Source organism: Zonotrichia leucophrys, chromosome 5, assembly GCF_028769735.1.
Source record: "Zonotrichia leucophrys gambelii isolate GWCS_2022_RI chromosome 5, RI_Zleu_2.0, whole genome shotgun sequence".
Classification (NCBI taxonomy): domain Eukaryota; kingdom Metazoa; phylum Chordata; class Aves; order Passeriformes; family Passerellidae; genus Zonotrichia; species Zonotrichia leucophrys.
In genome coordinates, this window is record NC_088175.1 from 53,370,584 (window position 1) to 53,390,110 (window position 19,527).

The window sequence follows — 19,527 nt, forward strand, 5'->3', positions numbered from 1 at the left end:
GGTTTGAAGCCTTCTGAAAATGGAGTGTGTTGCTTTGTACTGTGACTGTCTCAACTATGAGAGAAAAGCATCTCTCCTGCAGGAATCTGCAGTTCTTGGCTCACACTCCCATGCCAACAGCCCTGCAGCCCTCAGGGAAAGCCCAGCACACATTTCTTGGTTTTCCTACGACAGACACTGCAACAGTGATGAGATGTGGGAAAGCATTAAAGAACTGACATTAATACTGTAATTTTGTCCTTAAAAGACAAACATAAAGTCAACTGTAAAGATATTTACAGCAGCTTATCCTCCAGTTTCTAGGCCAGGAGTCCTATTCTGACTGCTTTAATTCAAGGGGCAGGTTTAACCCTCACAAGCTGACACCAAGGAGTGGCTCCACCACAAATCCATCTCCTGTCTCAATGAGATGAGGGATATCCTCATTCCAAGGTAAAATCCATGTAATGAATGTCTCCCCTCCATCCTTGAGGACTACACAACACCACCCAGTCTGACCAGCTCTGCTTGGACATTCCTGTAGCAAAACACACCTGAACCTGCCCTCCTGTGCCCATGACAAGGAGAAATTCCACCTGCTTTGCTAGAAGAGTAACTTTAGATTTGATGCTCCAATTTTGTACAACATTAATTTGTAATATAAGTCAAATTTCTTCCCAGAATACACAATGTAATTCCCTATAATGAGCTTCACAAGCATTGAAGGGCAAATCTTAATCCATAAATTACACAGCACTTCATCCTTTTAAACAGACTTTTACAAGCCACATGAATCATTTCTGATTATGCAAGGCAAGTGATTTTACTAATCTAGAGACTTAATACTAGTTCTAGTTGTCTGGCAACATGCATCACCAGCCTAAAAAGCATCCCTGGTTTATTTTAACCTCTTCAGCTTTCCATCAAGCTCCCAAGGAAGCACAGTTAGTATATGATAATTAAGGACCAGCATGGTTTCATTTATTTCTATATCCCAACTCCATTTTCTTTCTAGCAATTGTTACTTTCCAGGGGAAAAAATATTTTCTCCAGCAGAAAATTTGATGTTCCCTTATTCACTCCCTGCAGCTCTTCCTTGGTGAGGCAGATCCTCTTGCTTTCCTTACTGCTCCCACTGCCCCTGCACTACTCTCCAAGGTTTTTTAGAGTTTTTTGTTTTGGACTCTGCACCCCTGAGACTGCAGCAGCTGATGAGAGACAAACTGGGAGAGAAGAAACACCACAGCTACACAGGTGTTACCTTTTTGAGGATCTTCCTAAAATCTGGCTTTGTTACGAACACTAAAAGGTGCACACCATCCTTATTGTTTGGGGTTTTTAAAAAAATACACAAAATCTGTTTCACAATATGCAAAATTACAACTAGAGTCTAAATAGAAGTATAAATATTGCTTTTGTTTGTTAACTGAAGGGAACTCATTGTGAAAGACCTATATTCGTTGACTGAATTCATTCAGTTACATGACTGGGTGTTAAATAAATAATTAAATAAATAAAATTAACATTTGAAAAATAATATCAGACTACACAAAATTTATCACCACTGAATCCATTTGTGTTGACCATTTGCCTTTTTTTTTTTTTTTACATCTTGATTGTTAGGGTAGAATAATCAACTCCCCACTGTCAAGCCCAGTGCAGTTTGGGTCTCCAGAACTGTGGATAACAAAATCCATTCACATTTCTCTGTTTCCAAAATACAGCCTAGGGACCACAGCAGCTCAGAGCACCTCAAAGGAGTGGCATTGGAAAGGATGGAGATGTTCTCTGTTCTATCTTCAGCACATTCAGCCTTTTGCTGCTTGCTGAGGCTCCCAGACAATGAAATGTGGCAAACTCCTTTGGCTCCAGCTCAGGGAGCAGCAATGGCCTTTGCAAACAGCAGCCCAAGCTCTGCCCACACACACGAAATGCAGCAAAAAGGCAGGGCTAGCACTGCACTTCCCTGTGCTCATTAACCCAAGGAGGCTGCACTGTCACTGTCTAAAGAACTGGATGCAAAACTTCTTTTATGGATGCTGAACAAAGCATATATTTCTTCAATCCTTTCTTCAAAACCATTAGTATGTGATTGCAGATGCAATTTCTGTAATGTATTGTTTTGCTAAAATTTGTACCAGATAAGGCTTGAATTATCAGGTATTTCTGCTGTCCTCATTCAGAGTTTTAATATTCCCTGTGAAAATACAGCTTTTATCTTGCTATTAGTAAAGCCTGCAAGGAAGAGATAGAGTACACTGACCATGGGAAAACTCATTTTCTCAAAAGACAGCAAGATGAGATTCTACATATTTTCATTCAGAACTGTAATTTTTCACATTCACCTGGTTATATGTTTCAATTTCAAAGTCTGCCATAAAAGTTCCTTAAAATTATTCTAAATTAAATGCCTCCTTACTATTTAGGACTACTTCTAGAGCTTCCAGAACCATGGCATGAAAATTTTAAAAAGTCATGTTGTTTCCACTAGATATAGCACATGAAAAAAGGATTCACACACAGCTGCCAAAATACCCCATCTGTAATGCAGAGGGGAAAATCCCCACTATTTTATAATCTGCTTCTGAGAAAACCTAAGAACAGAATATTTCAGTGGGAAGGAACCTAGGCTGGTCACCCAGTCCAGCTTCAGGGCTGACAAGAGGCTCAGGGATGTTCTTAAGGGCTAAATGACACTTAAATGTAATTTACATGTCCAAATGACACTTAAAGCCCAGCAGGCTCTGGGCCACCTCTCTGGGAAGCCTGTCCCAGTGTTCCACCTGCTTCCTGATCCCCATCATCCTTGAGGTGTCACATACACTGTATTTATAGCTAGGTACACTTTCTATTTGCTCACAGTATTTAAGAATAAAAAGCTTTACAGTAACTGAGAATATTGGCTCTGTTAATGAAGCAAAGCTGCAGTTCTGTAAATCCAATTACCAGTTCATATCCTGCACCCAAAAATAGTTGAACAGGCACTTACTGAACAGATAGTGAGAAAGCTGACTTTTAATAGCAAAATTCTGAGCCACATTACCATTTTCAACAGAAAAAACGTGGTCATGTCTACAGGAAAAATGATAATTAGGAAATGAAGGGCAGTAATTTTCATAGGGAGCCAAGTGGCAGCAGGAAATGGGGACAGGGCAGTGGCAGAGACAGAGCCACTGCATGAATGGGCAGCAATATGCAAAACTGCTCCTCAATCTCTTAACTTCTTGAAAATTCTCATTACAGCTTCATCACCCCAAGCCTTTAATAAAACCTGCAACAGCCTTGAGAAACAATTAACCACAGCATATCAAGGTAACACACTCTACCAACATCTCTCCTCTGAGGGGCAGCAGCCTGGAGAATCTCTGCCTAACTGCAGAAATTACACTGAGGACTTGAAAAGGCTATTTCTGAAACTGCAAACATAAAACTAGATTTATCTGGAAGTCTGGGAAAGAAAGGAACCCAGGGGGCCTGAGGGTGAGGAGGGAGCAGCTCAGAGCAGAAGGCTTTGGAAAAGGGTGCAAAAGAAGAACTTGTCAAATGCCCCTCTGCAGACAGAGTAACATTCCCCAGTTAAAGTGTTAAGAGTCATTCTTAATTAGAAAACCTATGTAAGCAAATAATTACCAACTGAAAAAACTGCAAGTGGAAGATGTCTTTTTGTTTAATCTATTAGACTGAAAGGCCCAGCACCTTTCATTTTCAGAGGTATCAGGAAAGGAATCAATCCACACAAATACTTGAATAGAAAGTGCTGAGGTATGAGCAAACTGCATTGCAGACGTGCAGGAATACAAGGCCTGAGGATGCTGACAGCCTATTTGTTACTTACAGCAAACATTGATCTAGAAGTGATGAAGGATTAATGCACCACAGTAAATAAACTTTGTTACTAATCATGTAGTTTGGAATATAAAAGAACTACCTATCTATCTAATTCCTAAATACCTACTCTAGTGTCAAGGGCAAATGCTTTGCTAACAAGAGCTCAGAGACAGAGCTACTAAAACTAGCAACTGTGCTTTGGTTTACACCTTAGTGCAATTTGATTAATCTTCTATTAAACAGAACAATAGAAATAGAAATAGAAATAGAAATTTGCTTACTTCTATGAAATAGAGAAATCTGCAGGAGCAGCATCTGCCCCTACCCCCTTACAAAAACTGCTGGCTCTTGGTCCTGCAGGGAAAGCCTTCCTTCATGTTAGTATTTTGAAAAGAATGCACAATTTTCAGGCACCACTCTCAAGAGACTAGATAAAGGGTGTACAGAGAAATATTTATTTACAGGCTCCCTTAAAAAAACCAAACCTGCAGTGACAAAACTCTTCAGTGATTTTTTTTCTGGTTGGAGAATGATTCTGAATTGCAATCACTGATTCACTCCCTACTTCATTTATTTCAGACATCAGATACATCTCTTTTGTTTTTCATCTGATTATAAAAAACAAGCAATTTCTCATGTGTCATTTCTCTTTCTTCTTATCTACAGCATCCTACTGTTCTCTCTTCTCATTTTGGGGTTTTACTTTGTTTCCAGAACACACTTTCATTTAAAAAAACCCAACACACTCCCACCCCAATTGGGAGTTCTGTTATGACTTGCATTGCTGCTCTTCCTGACTAACTGGGCCCCAGTACTGCAAACATCTCTCACACATCAGGAGTGAGGCGAAGCTGCAAAACCAGCCCTGGTAAATCATGATGAAAAGCACACTCTCTGCTCTTCAAAACAAACACAGTGTCACTTCTCTTTCACTTTAGCACCCGACAGCTCTGGCATTTCTGCCCAGAAATTGGGGGTGAAGAAGAGAACTGCTCCATGTCTAAGTTTCCTTTTCCTGACAATCTACTGCACTGGCTGTTCTTTGATGAAGCTCCCAGATACACAGCTCACATCAGCACTGCCAGCTTTTTTCCCTTGCTCTGTTTCTACCCACTCTTTAATATATTCTCCAACTTAGGAAAACCATTATCTTTTTTTATTTGGGCAATCTGCCCATTATGAAATGGAATGTAATATTAGCTGTATGAGGTAATTTACAAATGCTAAGCACCCACTAGGTTCTAGCCAGATTCTACTTCATACCCAGATTCTCAATCTCATTTTAATGAAAAGTCAATTTTCGACATGCCCTGTGGCTTGTAATTTCCTCTTCAATTTCACACTCCCTTTAAGGCACAGCAGAAAACACCACCCCACATCCACAGCCCTGCAAACTTGCTTCCTTCCCAACTTAGGCATTTTGGTTTTTCCTGTGTGCTTTAGTTCACTTCTGCTGCTCATCCCTTTCCCAACGTCCCTTGTACCTTACAGAAGCAGTGGGATGTTCCAGGATGTGTTTTTGGATAGCTAATACCCCCAGATCTACTGGGATCCTTTGCAGCTCTTAGGAAGTATGCAAAGCAGCAGTGCTTTTCCTCCTAGAATTTACTTTTTATCATTTAACTCTCAAATTATAGGATCAAAAGCACATCTAGCACCTATGGATTGCATGATAATCTCTATCTAACATGACAAAATGCAATGAGATAAATTAAAGATTTGCAGTCTTAGCTGCTGGCCAGATCACTGAAGTTTTAAAGTTTCATTAAGAGGGAAGACTAAAGCCAAGGTATTTGGCCCATCTCATTGGGCTAGAGATCCCTAATTTGTAAAATCAGAAAATTACACCATTTGTCTACTTCAATTGCTTCTCAAAAGAGAACAGTCCCTCAGCAGGGCCCATTGCAATTGAACACAGGCACTCCTCTAATGCTTTTTCCAGCTGATTTAATAAGATTATAGGCACCAGTGCCTATTATCTGAGGAGCACAGACCCACTGAGTCTGCCAGTGCCACCACAGGCCCTACCCCAATAGAGATGGAATAATAATAATAATAAGCACCCACTATGTTCTAGCCAGATTCTAATTCATAACCAGATGCTCAATCTCATTTTAATAAAAAGTCAATTTTCATAATAATATAATCCAAGCTGGATAATAATCCAAGCTGGAAATTCCTTGCTACACTCAGACCTAAAAACAAGGCAGGGATCAGAGCACTGCAACAGATTACATGGAATAAAAGGTATGTGAGGCATCACTACCTAGGGGAAAAAGGCCAATTGTTCCTCTCACACCTTACAAGGCTGTGACCTAAAATGTAATTTATTAAGACTCTTAATTTGAAATCATTGTGTTTTCTCATGTCTATCAGAAATCAGTGTCCATTACAGTAATGTACAGCTATTTAAAAAAATCATTCCTGCTTTCATTTTGCTATCCTCAAATTCTTTAAGAAAGTGGCAGTTTACTATGTCATTTGAGGTTATAGCTGGGGAAAATGAGGTGTTTTAGGGGGCACAGAGTTCCCCATTAGGTTTACAGTTTTATAATTTCTCCCTATACTCATCACATGCCTACAGTTTGGACACATTCTTTTCAGATGAAAAGGGTTTGCATAAAAGGGCAGAAAAGAGTAAGTTTGATAAGCAAACTGTCAATTATAGTGTTTCAGACAATTTTTTTTAGTAAAATATGGCTATCAAATCATAATAATTCTAATGGAAGAAATCTCTGTTCATTCACCAAGCATATGTTAAAAGTACACCTGAGCAATTTACAATTTCAAAGAGATCCTAGAATATAAAATATTTTAACAGCTACTCATCTGTAAGGCAGCCTCCACAGGGACTTAGAAAAAGGGCTGCTAACCCAAATGAAGATATCTTAAGACCAGAAAGAATTGCTGCCCTTTTGAGTGGTCAAATTCATTCAGTGGCCATGCATTCATGGCTCACATTTTCTAGCATGGAACTGGTCTCAGAAAGGCTCTCCCCAGTAAATCCAGCCAAACAAGCAATTCTCCTGAGGAAAAGGAATACAGGTTAGTCAAGGAGTTAAAAATAGGTAAAAAAATAGATGATGTAATTATGTCATGCAGCATAATCTTACTCTTATAATATTAGCACAAGACCAGCTTGGCCTGTTAGCAGAGAACAAATTGTTCTTAATATTTTGCCTCTGTTCTTAGAACATAAAGAGCAATTTCCCAATAATTTGTAGCAGAAATGGCCCAGAGAATGGTTCTCAAAACCATTAGACTGACCCTCAGCCTCCAAAAGTGCCTCAGGGCTCTCATGTCTGACCACAGGAGCCACTGTCTCATCACAGGAAACCATCAATCAGAAATGTTCAAGTTAATAGTGCAGAATAATGCTCAGGCACAAGCAATTCTCTGCAACTGCATCCCAGCATTGATTTGCAGCTGACAAGACGTTGTATGTTGTACATTGCATTACAAAATAAAGCCCAGCAAAGGTAACCCACCAATCCCAAAGCAAGCACACTTCAACTGCAGTGCCATGAAATGAATCTCTAAAGGAAGGGATGTGCTTCTGGCTTTGCCATGGATTTCCTATGAAATCATTAACAGGATTAGGTCAATCATTTACTAAAGAAGGATAATAACCTGCCTCAGATGATGACTGAGCTGCTTTGGTTTACATGAATGAAGTATTCCATTAATGAATTTCTTCCTGCTGAAGTTCAGGGAAGTTATTTTTCTAATATCAGCAGCTGCCCTCATCAAAAATCTTTCACATGTCTGTCAGAAATCAAGGAAATTCCCCCATGTCTTTTGTGAAAATGCATAGTCTTAATCATAATTACTGGGAAATCTCATCTACAATTTATATTGGAAAAGGAAAGACTCTATCTGAAGAGTCAATCACAGAATAAACACCCAGCTTTCTGTCTTTTGGCCATGAAGAGAAAACAGACTTCATTATAAAAACAGCATTCAGTGGTAAAACAGTTTCCTTCAAGACAGGAGTTTTACTGCAGGGTCTCAATATCTAGCAGCCATATCTGGACTGATCACCAACAACCTCATCCGAAATCACATGAACAATGCAAATCTTTTTGGTAAAAACTTGATCCAAAACTTTCTCTGCACAACTATTCTGGATCCTCTTTCCAGAATAGTTGAATTTGAGTGTAATTACTGTCCTGGCTGATGAGACTGCTTGTATTACAAATCCCTCAAGTTTCTAAAATATTTAAATGCTATACTGCTTTTCCCCTTAAACACTGCACAAGTTGAGTTTTTAAAGTGGGTTTCTCTTCTCCTTCCCTAAATTTCAGCTTCATGCCCTCAAAGGTTAAAGCTAAGGCTGCTCAACTTCCTTCATGGGAACTTATTCAAGAACCAGGATCAAGACAAAAATATTTGTATAGCTACTTTTAAATCTATGAGTTGATGTTAGTGCTTAGATAACTTAATAAGTGACTTCACACTTGAATAACTGGCTATGCAGTGATGCACTGAAGTTGGAAAATAAAACCACAGATCACACATGCTTAGGTGACATTGCACTGAAATGTGAGAGGGGATGGCTCTACACTGAAGTCTTTTAATTTTACAGGTCAGCTCCAAATGACTGACACTTTATGTGAGGTTCCTGTCTGCTTGTGGGCTTTTTCCTATACACTCTGTGCTATCAGAATGACAGGATTCAAACCCATTTAAGGCAGCTGCATTCGAAGACAAAAGACTTGCAAAGACAATTCATTCTGTTGTTGCTATCTGAAACTCCCTGGTGTTGGGTTAGCAGAGAGAAGAGCTGCTCTGATGGCAATTTCAGTATCACAGTGGTGCTAACACTCATTTCCCATGCAGCCCAGGTAGGTGCATTTGCAGCTTATTTCCTCTTAGGAGGAAGATGAAATGCAGAAACCCATCATAAAAGCAGTACAGAAACTCACTTGTAGCTTAAACAAGAGAGATGGAACATCATTGACCTCCCACCTATCCCCCTGTCATTATACTGAGAAGAAATACCAGGAGTTAGGGTCATGTATTTAAGGTAAAGCTTCTGCTTTTGGGGTCATGAAGAGAAACTGGCACAGGTAAACCCCCAGCCTTGACCCACCTGCTAGAAAGAACACCAGCTTACTGACCAGAATGTGCCACTTTTACAGACACCAGTGCACAACAAAAAACACTGCTGGCAGTTCTGCTCCCCCGCGAGAGAAGACTCAGAACAATTACAGCTTCTTTGCAGTGAAGCCCTGTTTGGTACTAATAATCTCATTTTTTTGTTGCTTTTCACAGAGAAAAGTGTATTTTCTTCTGCACCCCATCACCACCAAGTGCTGGCCATGCAGAATGAGACACATAGCAGGGAACTGCTGTTTTGAGAGGGCAGAACATCTGTTCAGTATGATACTCCTCTCCCCCACCCCTCTAACCAGGCATTTTGGGGCTTTTCTGCTGATCATTCAGAAGCCCATGGTAAAGTGCTCTAAAACCTTCTACAGAGAAGAGCCTCTTTGCTAGATGAACAGCAGGCACTTATCTGATTCAGGACTTGACTCTGACTCCTAGGTTAGGTGCATTTTTATGTAAATACAGAATACATTCAGACAGCACTTGCATTATAGAACGCTGCAAATGCCTGCAAAGAGAAAATTAAAGCCTAGTGTTAAAAATGGTATGTAGGCTCCTAGCTAATTTAATTTGCATGGAAGCACATAAGGGATCTCAGAAATCCCAAGACAGCTCTTTTTTCTTTTTCCTTTTCTATTTTGCTGCTTTAAGCCAGGATGCCAAGAGCAGGTTGGATATAAAAACACCAAGCACACATCAATCCCACAGCACTCTGGGCACGTGTCATCACGGTGATGCAGCAGCCTTAAAAATCCATTCTGAAGGCTCAGCACCACAAAAGCTCTGGGATGGACTGAGTCAGGCAGCACCTGAGAACTGATTTCCAGTACTTATTACTGCAGAAATCCCTGCTCACAGGTGAAAACCTGCATTTTCTAGACACTTACAGCAACTCTGCCAGCCTGGGAGGCAAACACAGCCACCAGCACAGGGTTCAAGCAGCTGCAGCAACTCAGCTTTTTCTGTGCATTGCAGGCACAAAGGCACACTCCAGGAGCAGTGAGAAATGTTTGACTGTGAAGCTTGTGCAGAAATGACACTGCTGGAAGTCTAAGGACACCTCCTCAGTGCTGGGTCTTCATTTGAGTCAGAGAAGATCAACCAGAATTATCAAACTTAATTATTTGAAAATACCAGTGCTTTTCTCACTGACAAATTAAAAAAAAAAAAACACAGCTGACCTTATTCACAACTTTTCTAGGGGTAAACCCAAACTTTGGGAGCATCAGTACAATGACAAATAAGTATGTCATCTCTAACTTCGTGCCTTTTTTCTTTTGTAAATAACTGATAATGCAACAGTGATTTTTTTTAACAGCTAAGACCCACTAGCACGAAACTTACCTCCATTTACTTAGTGCCAGAAAAAATATTCCTGAATTCAAGCCAGCTAATTTTAAAGTTCTACAGTATTTCTCTTTCAACACCCATCCTGTACACATACAAAAAAGCATGTGCTTTTGTGTATCAATCTGAAATTGAATTCCCCCCACCCCAACAAAAAAAGTGAGGCCTGAATTAAGTTTAGTCACACCTTGTGTGGGAGAACTTAAATTTTTATCCTGTAACAATAAATCATACAGTCTGTTTCCTGCTCAGGCTTACAAGCACTGATATTTTATCAGTAGGAGATACTGTGGAATATTCTGAGGTGCCTGCCCATCCTGCTCAAGGACTTCTGTGCAGAATTTCATTGGAGCTACAATTATTGATAATTTTGCCCTGGGGAACGGTAACTGGTGGATACAATCATGGGCAAGTAAGGTACCAGGGCAGCAATTTCTTTTGGGGACCCTGCTCTGCATTTAGCTTGCACCCACTGCACTTCTTTGGGTGACTTGGACCAACAAGTCATGCATTTGAGACTATTTTAAGAGAGCATTTTTACAAAAAATAAAAAAAAAACTTAAATAGCTAGTAGGGTTTTCCAGGGCATCTATGTGTGCTTTTAAACATTCTTCCCTGTGTATTTAGAACCAGTCCATTTGAACTTTATGTTTTTCATTATAAATGGACTGCACTTTCTCCTAGTCACTTTTTATCTAACTATTGGCCATCATCACAAGGAGTAAGAATATTGAGCACAATCCTTCAACTAGACAGAACTTCAAATTTCCCAAGGCACAGTGAGTCAGGACCAGAATGACAAAATTCCCCCAGTGGAATGAACCCTGGCAGACTGAGGCTCTCAGGGCAGGGCCTGCTGCTCTGATGTGCTATGAAGGAAATGTTTCCTCATGGAGGAACCTGGCTGCACTGGCAGCCTGTGCAGGGACACTTCCAAACCCCACTGATGGGAACTAAAACTGTTCATTACTGCAGTGCCATGGGAAAATCTTGGGTGACAAAGCTGGTGGAAGGAAAACTGCAAGCTAAGCTTCCACAAGCAATTTTTTGTGAACTTATTCACTGTCACTCATCTTTAGCTTGTATGAATTGTATATTAGAAATGCTTAACACCTCTAAGTAGCAGCAAGCCTATATATATATTAAATTCCCATCATTCTAGCCCCTGCTGCATTAACATAATAGCAAGGCTGCTTGGACCTCAAGCTCCTGCATGCTGTAATGCAATTTTCTGTGATACAACATGAAAGAGTAACCTACAGAGGCTAACTAAACCATGTCTCAGGGAGTTTAAAAGAAATTAATTCAGAACTGTTCCCACAATATAGTGCTCATCACAGGCTGTTAAATGTACTTGCACACTTTACAAATGCAATACCATTACTAACCAGCAGCTATGCAACTGCATAAGCATAATTTAGAGATAGCAAGAATACCAGATTTTTTCTGCAGTAACTGCAATGCTAAAAAGTCTGTAAGAGATTAATTTGAGATTTATTTTTTTAGATCAAATCAGTTCCATTTCAATACCAGGGAATCTCCCCCCCCCGTGCCCTTGCTGCCCTATCTGAAATGGTCAGGACAAGAACACGTCTGAGCTGTGCAGGGACAGCTTCTTGCCAAGGCCTCCTGGGCCTCCTCAGCATCTGAAAGATGAACTGCAAGCACACATGGCAAGATCCAGCAAGAGCTGAGACTGACAATTCTTACACTGAGTGACAATTCTTACACTCCTGTACCTGCCCATAAAAACACACAAACACAGGACTGTGATGGGTAGGTAGGAATGCAGAAAAGGCAGGCCAATACTGGGAGGAAGACAACAAAAATGAAGAGGAAATCCAGCTTTATCTTCCCACTCCTCCACACACAGCACCAAGGCGTGTTTTTGCACTCAGGCTGAAGCTGCAGATAATAAAATCCTTTTCACTGAAATTCTAAATATATTCTACACACATTATTTTTTTAAGTACTTATACACTTTTAGGTAGCCTGAGTAAATTACCTGTAGACAATTTGCACTGATAAGCTCACCCACTCCTATCCTACTCTATGATTTAAAAAGAACATTATGCTGTGTGACCTTATAATCTAAACATATATACACACACAAACACACATGCATATGCATAGTCTGAGAGATTCCTCAGGAATCCACAGGCATAGAACCTATATTAAGTCTGCATTTCACTATAAAAATTAAAATAATCAAAATCCTAAATGAAGAGTTTGATGTTTAAATGCAGCTCCACTGAACACAATGAAGTTAGCTAACAGGTTAACTTCCTGTCTGTTTTATCTGCAGGACAGCAAATATACAACTACACATCTGCCACCCCATTTTTGCAAATCTAAATTTCAAACTGAGAGTTCATTTTTATTTTCTTCAAACAGTAAAAATGCATTTGAAAACCCATACTTCGAGGGTGAACAACAGCTAAAGGAAGTTGACTTTGTTGCAGTGTGGACATAGAAAATACTATAAACTGAAGAACTAGGCATTATTTTAGTCCAAATGCAAGACCTGAAGTGTATTTTAAGCAATGTATTCATTCTCACAAAAAACAGTACAGAAGTATCAATTGTTTATAGCAAGAATGTACAGACATCTCTTGTTCTAGTTTCACACACTGGAAACTATTATTTCTGACTCTCTATTTCAAGCACTGATGCAAAGCATAAAGAACTGAGTATCTTGTCCTCATTAGAATCTCAAAGTTTCATCCAGATATATTATAGGAATTGAAGGAGGAAAGACACTTGATCCTCCATCACAATATTAAACTTCCCAAATTAGCTAATTGAGAGGAATAGTTTGAATTAAGGATAAAAAACTAGGTAATTTAAACATATGTAAGAGCTGCTTTGCTGGGTGAAAGCACGAGTGAAATTAGCCCACATCCTCAGCACACTAACTCCTCTCCTTTTGGAGGATGTCAGAGATGTTTCAGCTCTGAAAGCCTTGAGCCCAGCAAGGCTTACATTTATGTTACATTTATGATGTTCCAATGAACCCCAGAAATGCTCCCATGCTTTTGTATTTCTCATTACCAAACCAGCTAAACCCCACTACAGATCAGACTGAAATTACTCAGCTTATTAGAAATAACAGAATAAGAAAAATTCTATAGAAATAATAGAATAATTTCTAATTAGTTATTTAATTACAAATTAAGATTTCCTCATGTGTAGTTAACTACATGTACATAATGTGCACAAAGCAAATGCTACCTGTGCAATGTTACACAGTTATGGACCAATGGATATTTCTTCTCACTTTTGAATTGCTTTATGTAAGAAACAAGAAAAAAAAAAAAATCACAGGATGTTAGGTACACAAGCCATTGCAGAAATCCAAAACTGTCACTGGATATGGAGCACCCATCATTCTGAGGCCAGTGGTGAGAAAAATCAAGAATAAAACGAGGAGGAAACCCAATGCACTCTTGTAAATGAAGCCCACAGGGATGCCATGAGGAAGGACTCGCTTCCACAGAGCTTCCAGCTAAGAAAAGCCACTGGATTTCATCCCAGCTATGACTCAAAAGCCTTCCCACAGTCTGTAAAGACATTCTGCAGCAAACAGTCACACAATATTTTATGTAGTAGCACTAGCAGAGAAGGTTTAACAGAAAGTGTTCTCTCAATCATCATGTTTCTCAAAATCTGAATAAAGATCAGGAAACTCAACCAGCTGGCAGCTGGAAGAGATAGAGAAAAGAATCAAAAGATTACAATTCCAGTTTCCCTCTCCCAGGCAGATGGAGAACCAATCCATAGCAAATACAGCATACACAAGAAACCTGGTTTTACTTCTGGTTCTTTCAGGCTCTGACATAAGAAGCCCAAGTTCGTGCCTGACCTGACACTCAGATTCCCCCTTCAAAATATCAAAGAATCAACAAATGACTTCAACAGAAGAAAGCACACCAGAAGTTTCACTGTCCTTGTTACACCTGGAAGTGAGGCTTCAGAAGTGTTGTGAACAAGAGCACACAGCTAGCACAGCTAACAGGGAGATATTGCTGTTGCCCCACATGGAAAGAATACAACAGAACAGGAAGCAGTTTGTGTTTATTCACGTGTAAATAGCAACACACTACAGAAGAGGGTTCAGAGTAATCTCTTCATTAGGCAGCACTTCCACTTCAAAAATGTCCTAAACCTTCCCCATAGTATTTTTAGTGATCAAATACAGCAAATAGAATTATGAAAAAACCCACTAGTGTTGTACTGCATGCATCTTCCCCAACTACAAATGTCAGTATGTGGGCAATTTTCTGGTATTACACAGCTTGTAGGAGCAGGGGAACTATGCAAGATGTAGACACACCTGTATTGACACTTGGAGCAGAAGAGACAGGAAAAAGGTGCATTCACTTTCTAGTGCAAGTCTACAATAATCACACAGACAGAACAACATTTATTAACAGGAATGGAACAAGTCCACACATGAATAAGAAAAGATCATAAATAATACAGTTGTCAAAAAGATTGAAAATCTCAGACTGAGGCAGTCAAGACTGTGCAGTGTGGGTATTTGTACAGAGCACCTGTACAGCAGTTTCTCAAAGCAGGAGATTACCATGAGAAATGTGGCTGGCTATGGGGTGGCCTTGGATTAGCATGGGGATGCCTTCCATTAAGAAATTCACTAAGATCAGCTGGTGATACACACAATATATTCAGTTGAAAGCACCACTAAACAGAATCTCAGGTAAGAAACCTATTCTACTTTGACTTCTGATCACTCCAACTTCATCCTGACAGAAGTCAGTTCCCATTTTCCCCCAAACAGAATAATTTTGGTGATAGGTACAATATTCTCCTTTCATAACCAGACTAAAGTAAAACAGGGGAAGAAAATGCTTTGAAGAAACACAGACATTTTAAACAAAAACAATCATTTTTCTAAATGGTTTTATTTACATTTTTCATATACAAGTATGTTAAATGATACATTCTGACTAGTATCCACACCAGTGTGAATTAATTACATGGATTAAAGCTACTGATGTATTGCATATGATGAAATGCAAAACAATCAACCCTAAGCTGTGGTCCCACCCCCTGCATGTGAGATGCCTCAAACAGCATCTGTTACCAAGACATTTAAAATTCAAAATGTCCATATGAAATAGAAGTTATCTAAACAAATGTACCTGGTTGCATTTCTTTAGGACAAGCAATAACACAGGAGTCTTGCAAAATTCTCAAGACAAAAAATACATATTAACAGCCAAACCTTTTACATGTATGTTACCAGCTTTGTATTTATTGTTTCTAGACTTGGGCTACTTGTCACAACTGTTTTCTGGATCTAATTTTTATGTCTTTAATTATGGCAACCTTTCAACCCCTATTAACAATGTTCAAAGTGACCAGGATATAAAGGTAAAAGCTGTGGTGTGAACTGGCCTGAAGCATTCAGGACAATTACAGAGGAAAGTTTCCATTCAGAGTAACTGGAACTAAACATTCCTTAATCATAAAAAAAAAATGTTGAAAGTATGTGAATACAGTTTAATAAATGTGCCTAAGAGGATTTTCAACCTGGTGATTTCTCAAAGGAAACTAGCAGAGGAAAAAAAGGCAACTTCAAAAGCTTCAGAACTACTGAAGTATTCAGGAGACTGGTAAAGCAAATGTTCTTTCATGAGCATGAAAAGCATTATCAGGTCTTTCTGTATCTAAAAGATGGTTCAATCAAAGTGACAAAGGAAACAGCAACAGACAGGTGGGCCTATGGGATCACAGGGTATTAAACTGCATTTATTTGCACATTTCTGTAGCCCCTTTTAGGCAGGTGCCAAAAGCACTTTAATCACTAGAGCAGCCTCACAACAACCCTGTGAGGTAGGTAGGTATCTGGTAAAGAACAGGTTAAATAACTTACCCAGGGAGACACAGCACATCAGCAGAGCAGGCTAGAGTCCAGAGCGGGTGATCTATGGATTAATGGTATGGCACAGTGGGGCTGACTTAGCACTCCTTTATACAACTGCCATTCAACAGAGCCAAGGTTCTGAGAGGAGCTTTTTATGAGAAAGGTTATCAGAAGAAAAGTGTGCTTTAAGTAACTAGAGAAAAGAAGAGTTTGGGAAGAATAGCACTACTGTTCCACTTCCTAAATTTTAAGAGATGCAGAATATCAAGTTAACTATTTTGCTTGCTTAAACACTTATCACATCCAAAACTCTACTTAGATGTTCAAATATTATGACCCAAAACCAGCTGTGAACTGGGAGTTGTTTCATCCACTTATATCATTTCTAAGTCCTGCAATTCTTCTTTGAAGGTCAGAAGAAATAAGAACCAGTGCAAGAATCCAAACTTGTTTCAACAATTTCAACTTTAATAGTGTCATTCCCATTAACAAACTGTCAAAGCATGCTCTTCCTAACTCATCCCCATGTTCTACTGACTGCCTAACCAGTCACAATGCAGAGAGCAGAGCATCTAAAGCAGTGCTTGGCACACAAAATGCTCAATGTGAAGTATTTGGATACTTGAGCATGCTCTGTGTACCAGGTGTGGTGAGCTGGATGAGCACAGTGCTGAGCACTGCACCAGGGAACAGTCACACACCCAGAGCACAGCAGTCAGCAAGCTGAACAAACACAGCCAGAAAACCCAGAGGCAATCACAGCAGCAAGGCCTGCCCTTCCAAGTTACACATTACAGAAAGAACTGGCACATGCACTTTTTGTGCAGAGAGTTTATCAACAATTCCTACTGAAGGCTGGAAGTGACTGAAGAGAACACATTTGTTAAGTCAGACAAAGGGGAATTTAAAGACTTCCAACAACTTTGAGAGTACAGCTGTTTAAGGGCTAATTTCTTTTTTTGTAAGGCCCTTTTCATAACCCTCACCCTGGCTCATCTTGCAATACACCACAACTAAGGAACACTTTTCAGCTCTGATTTATGTCTTGCAGAGGGCAAAATTCTCTAGTGAAAGATAACCTGGCAGAAAAGAACCCCCACTTCCCTCCCCCTTTCTGTCTTTCTGGGATGCAGAGAGAAACGTTTTCATGTCAAAGAGTAAAATCCTTTTTTGACATCAGAGGAAATGCAGGCAACAGATGACTGAAGATTTTATGAGGCAGCAAAAGTAAATTGAAAGCAGTGCTGGAGATCTACCATGGGTTTATTTTACTAAGTCATGGCTAGAAAGTTATAGACTTCTGAACAGCCCAAGAAAAGTTTTCTAGCAGGAGGAGACTACTAAAAATGCCAAGGAAAAAAGCTTTTGGAAATACTTTCCTCATATTCCTTGCACAACTTAAGGCTGCAATAAAAAGAAGCCTGGACAGAATTCCTCTACTCAGCCTTCAAAAATTAACTGAAGTCTTTAATTTAACCACAGGGTGTAAAGAACATTTGATAAAGCATTTTGATTTGAATTCACCCAGATGGACTGCACAAATGATATGCAACTGAAAACAACACTGACAACGGTGCCCAATTGTGTGAGCATATCTGTTTTTAGAGAGGAATTTGGAAATAAGTTATTTCAACTTACAGCTATGTATGCTCACACATGCTTTAAAAAACCAGAGCAAAGCATATTGCTTTGTTTGGAAATTGGCCACTATCAGCTGGAACGTGTCACTGTAAACAGGAAAGTTGAAAATTAAGTCATAACTGGGATTTTAAAAATTTGGCTGTTAAGATAAAAGATAAATTTTGAAAACTACCTTCTTACATTTCTTTCAAATACAACCCTCTTCAGGTGGAGCCTCTACCGGAAATCCACAGTTCCTATTTTTGTTCTGAACAACAGAACTCTATATTCCATTTCTCTAATATCTGAAGTGTATTAATAAGCAGACACACAAGAACTGGTGATGGTTATGATAATTCTTTCCCTCTCAGAGTTACCTCGTGTTCCCTGGTACCCATAACTGCTGAGGTGCTGATCTGCTCTCCTTGATGGAACAGGTAAAAAACTCTGCCCTAGACTGATCCAAGTTTGCCACTGTTAAGGTTTCTAAATAGTCTTAATTAGAAATTAGGGGAGGTGATGTCTGTCAGTCCATCTCTGAACGTGGTTTAAGACAGGGAGCTTTACACTGACAACAGGACTTCTGCTGAAGGATGCACAGTGTGGTACTGGCTTTCTGAAATGGCCTCACTCAACCCTTAAACTTGAGGCATGAGAAAGGTAAAGGTTTTAAAAAAGCACAGAAATCAGGCAATTTAATGAAATTCTGAAATAAGATTAGATTCTAAAAACTAGAACCTGTAGCAAAAATTTCAGGGTACTCGTGTACTAATGGATTTGGCTGCAGGGTTTGAAAAGGAAAAACTTGTATTTGTATGTTAGTCCATTTGCAATCTCCCAACCATGAATAAACATCAACATTCTAACTACTGCTACAAACAGGATAGTGAAAACTCCAGATATTTAATTTGGTAGCATTCAATTTAGATGGCACTCACTATCTGGCACTGTAGCATCTTTCTATGAACTGCAATATAAAAAATTCTGCTCGATTCCCATGATCCCAATTTTCTGTATCTTCAAAATGTACTGCCAGACATTTCTGGATAAGTAATTGAATGTAAAATAAGATATGATAACTATGCAATGAAATTTCACAGCAAATGGAAGAAAAAAAGAGCTCATTTCTCATCTACAGAACACAGGTCCCCACCCCTGAAGTTCAGCATATAGAAAATCTGTCTCAAGGAAGATGTGCAGCCAGAGGATGCCCACAGAAACCATGTGTATTAGTAATAAATACCAGCTACAGAAAGGAATCAAACCAAAATGAACACCACCACCCCCCCATGATTATACAGGGAATTTCATGGCATGTCATTAGAGACAGTTCACTGACCAATGCACTTAGTGATAAGTCTTACCCAGTTATGGAAACAATCACAATTTGTTGGGATTTTTAAAAGCTAATGAGTTGGGCTAATGCATTTTCATTCCAGAAATTAGCTTCCATCCCCACACCCTCCCTGCAAACACTGTTCACAGAAACATTCAAATCCCTAAGAAAGCAAAAAAAAAAATAAATAAAAGAACCAAATATTCAGAGAAAGTCACTCAAATAAGTTTGTATGTGTAAATAAAAAAAAATTCTCTAAGTAAATGACACGGGAGGCAATAAATTGACACGACAAGCAAATAAAAGGCTAAAGCACTCCAATACCATTGAAACAGTTTTAATGTTGTTGCAATTCCATAATGCAACAATCATCAACTCATGAAAGACCCAATACTTTAGAATTCATTTTAATCATTCCTTT

At 39.3% G+C, this 19,527-nt stretch overlaps 1 protein-coding gene across 2 annotated transcripts in view; it reads right to left on the reverse strand.

Annotated features, from left to right (window-relative positions):
- CSTF3 (cleavage stimulation factor subunit 3) overlaps positions 1-19,527 on the reverse strand; it is a 46,066-nt gene that overhangs the window by 17,820 nt on the left and 8,719 nt on the right. The gene's annotated exons all lie outside the window — the stretch shown is intronic.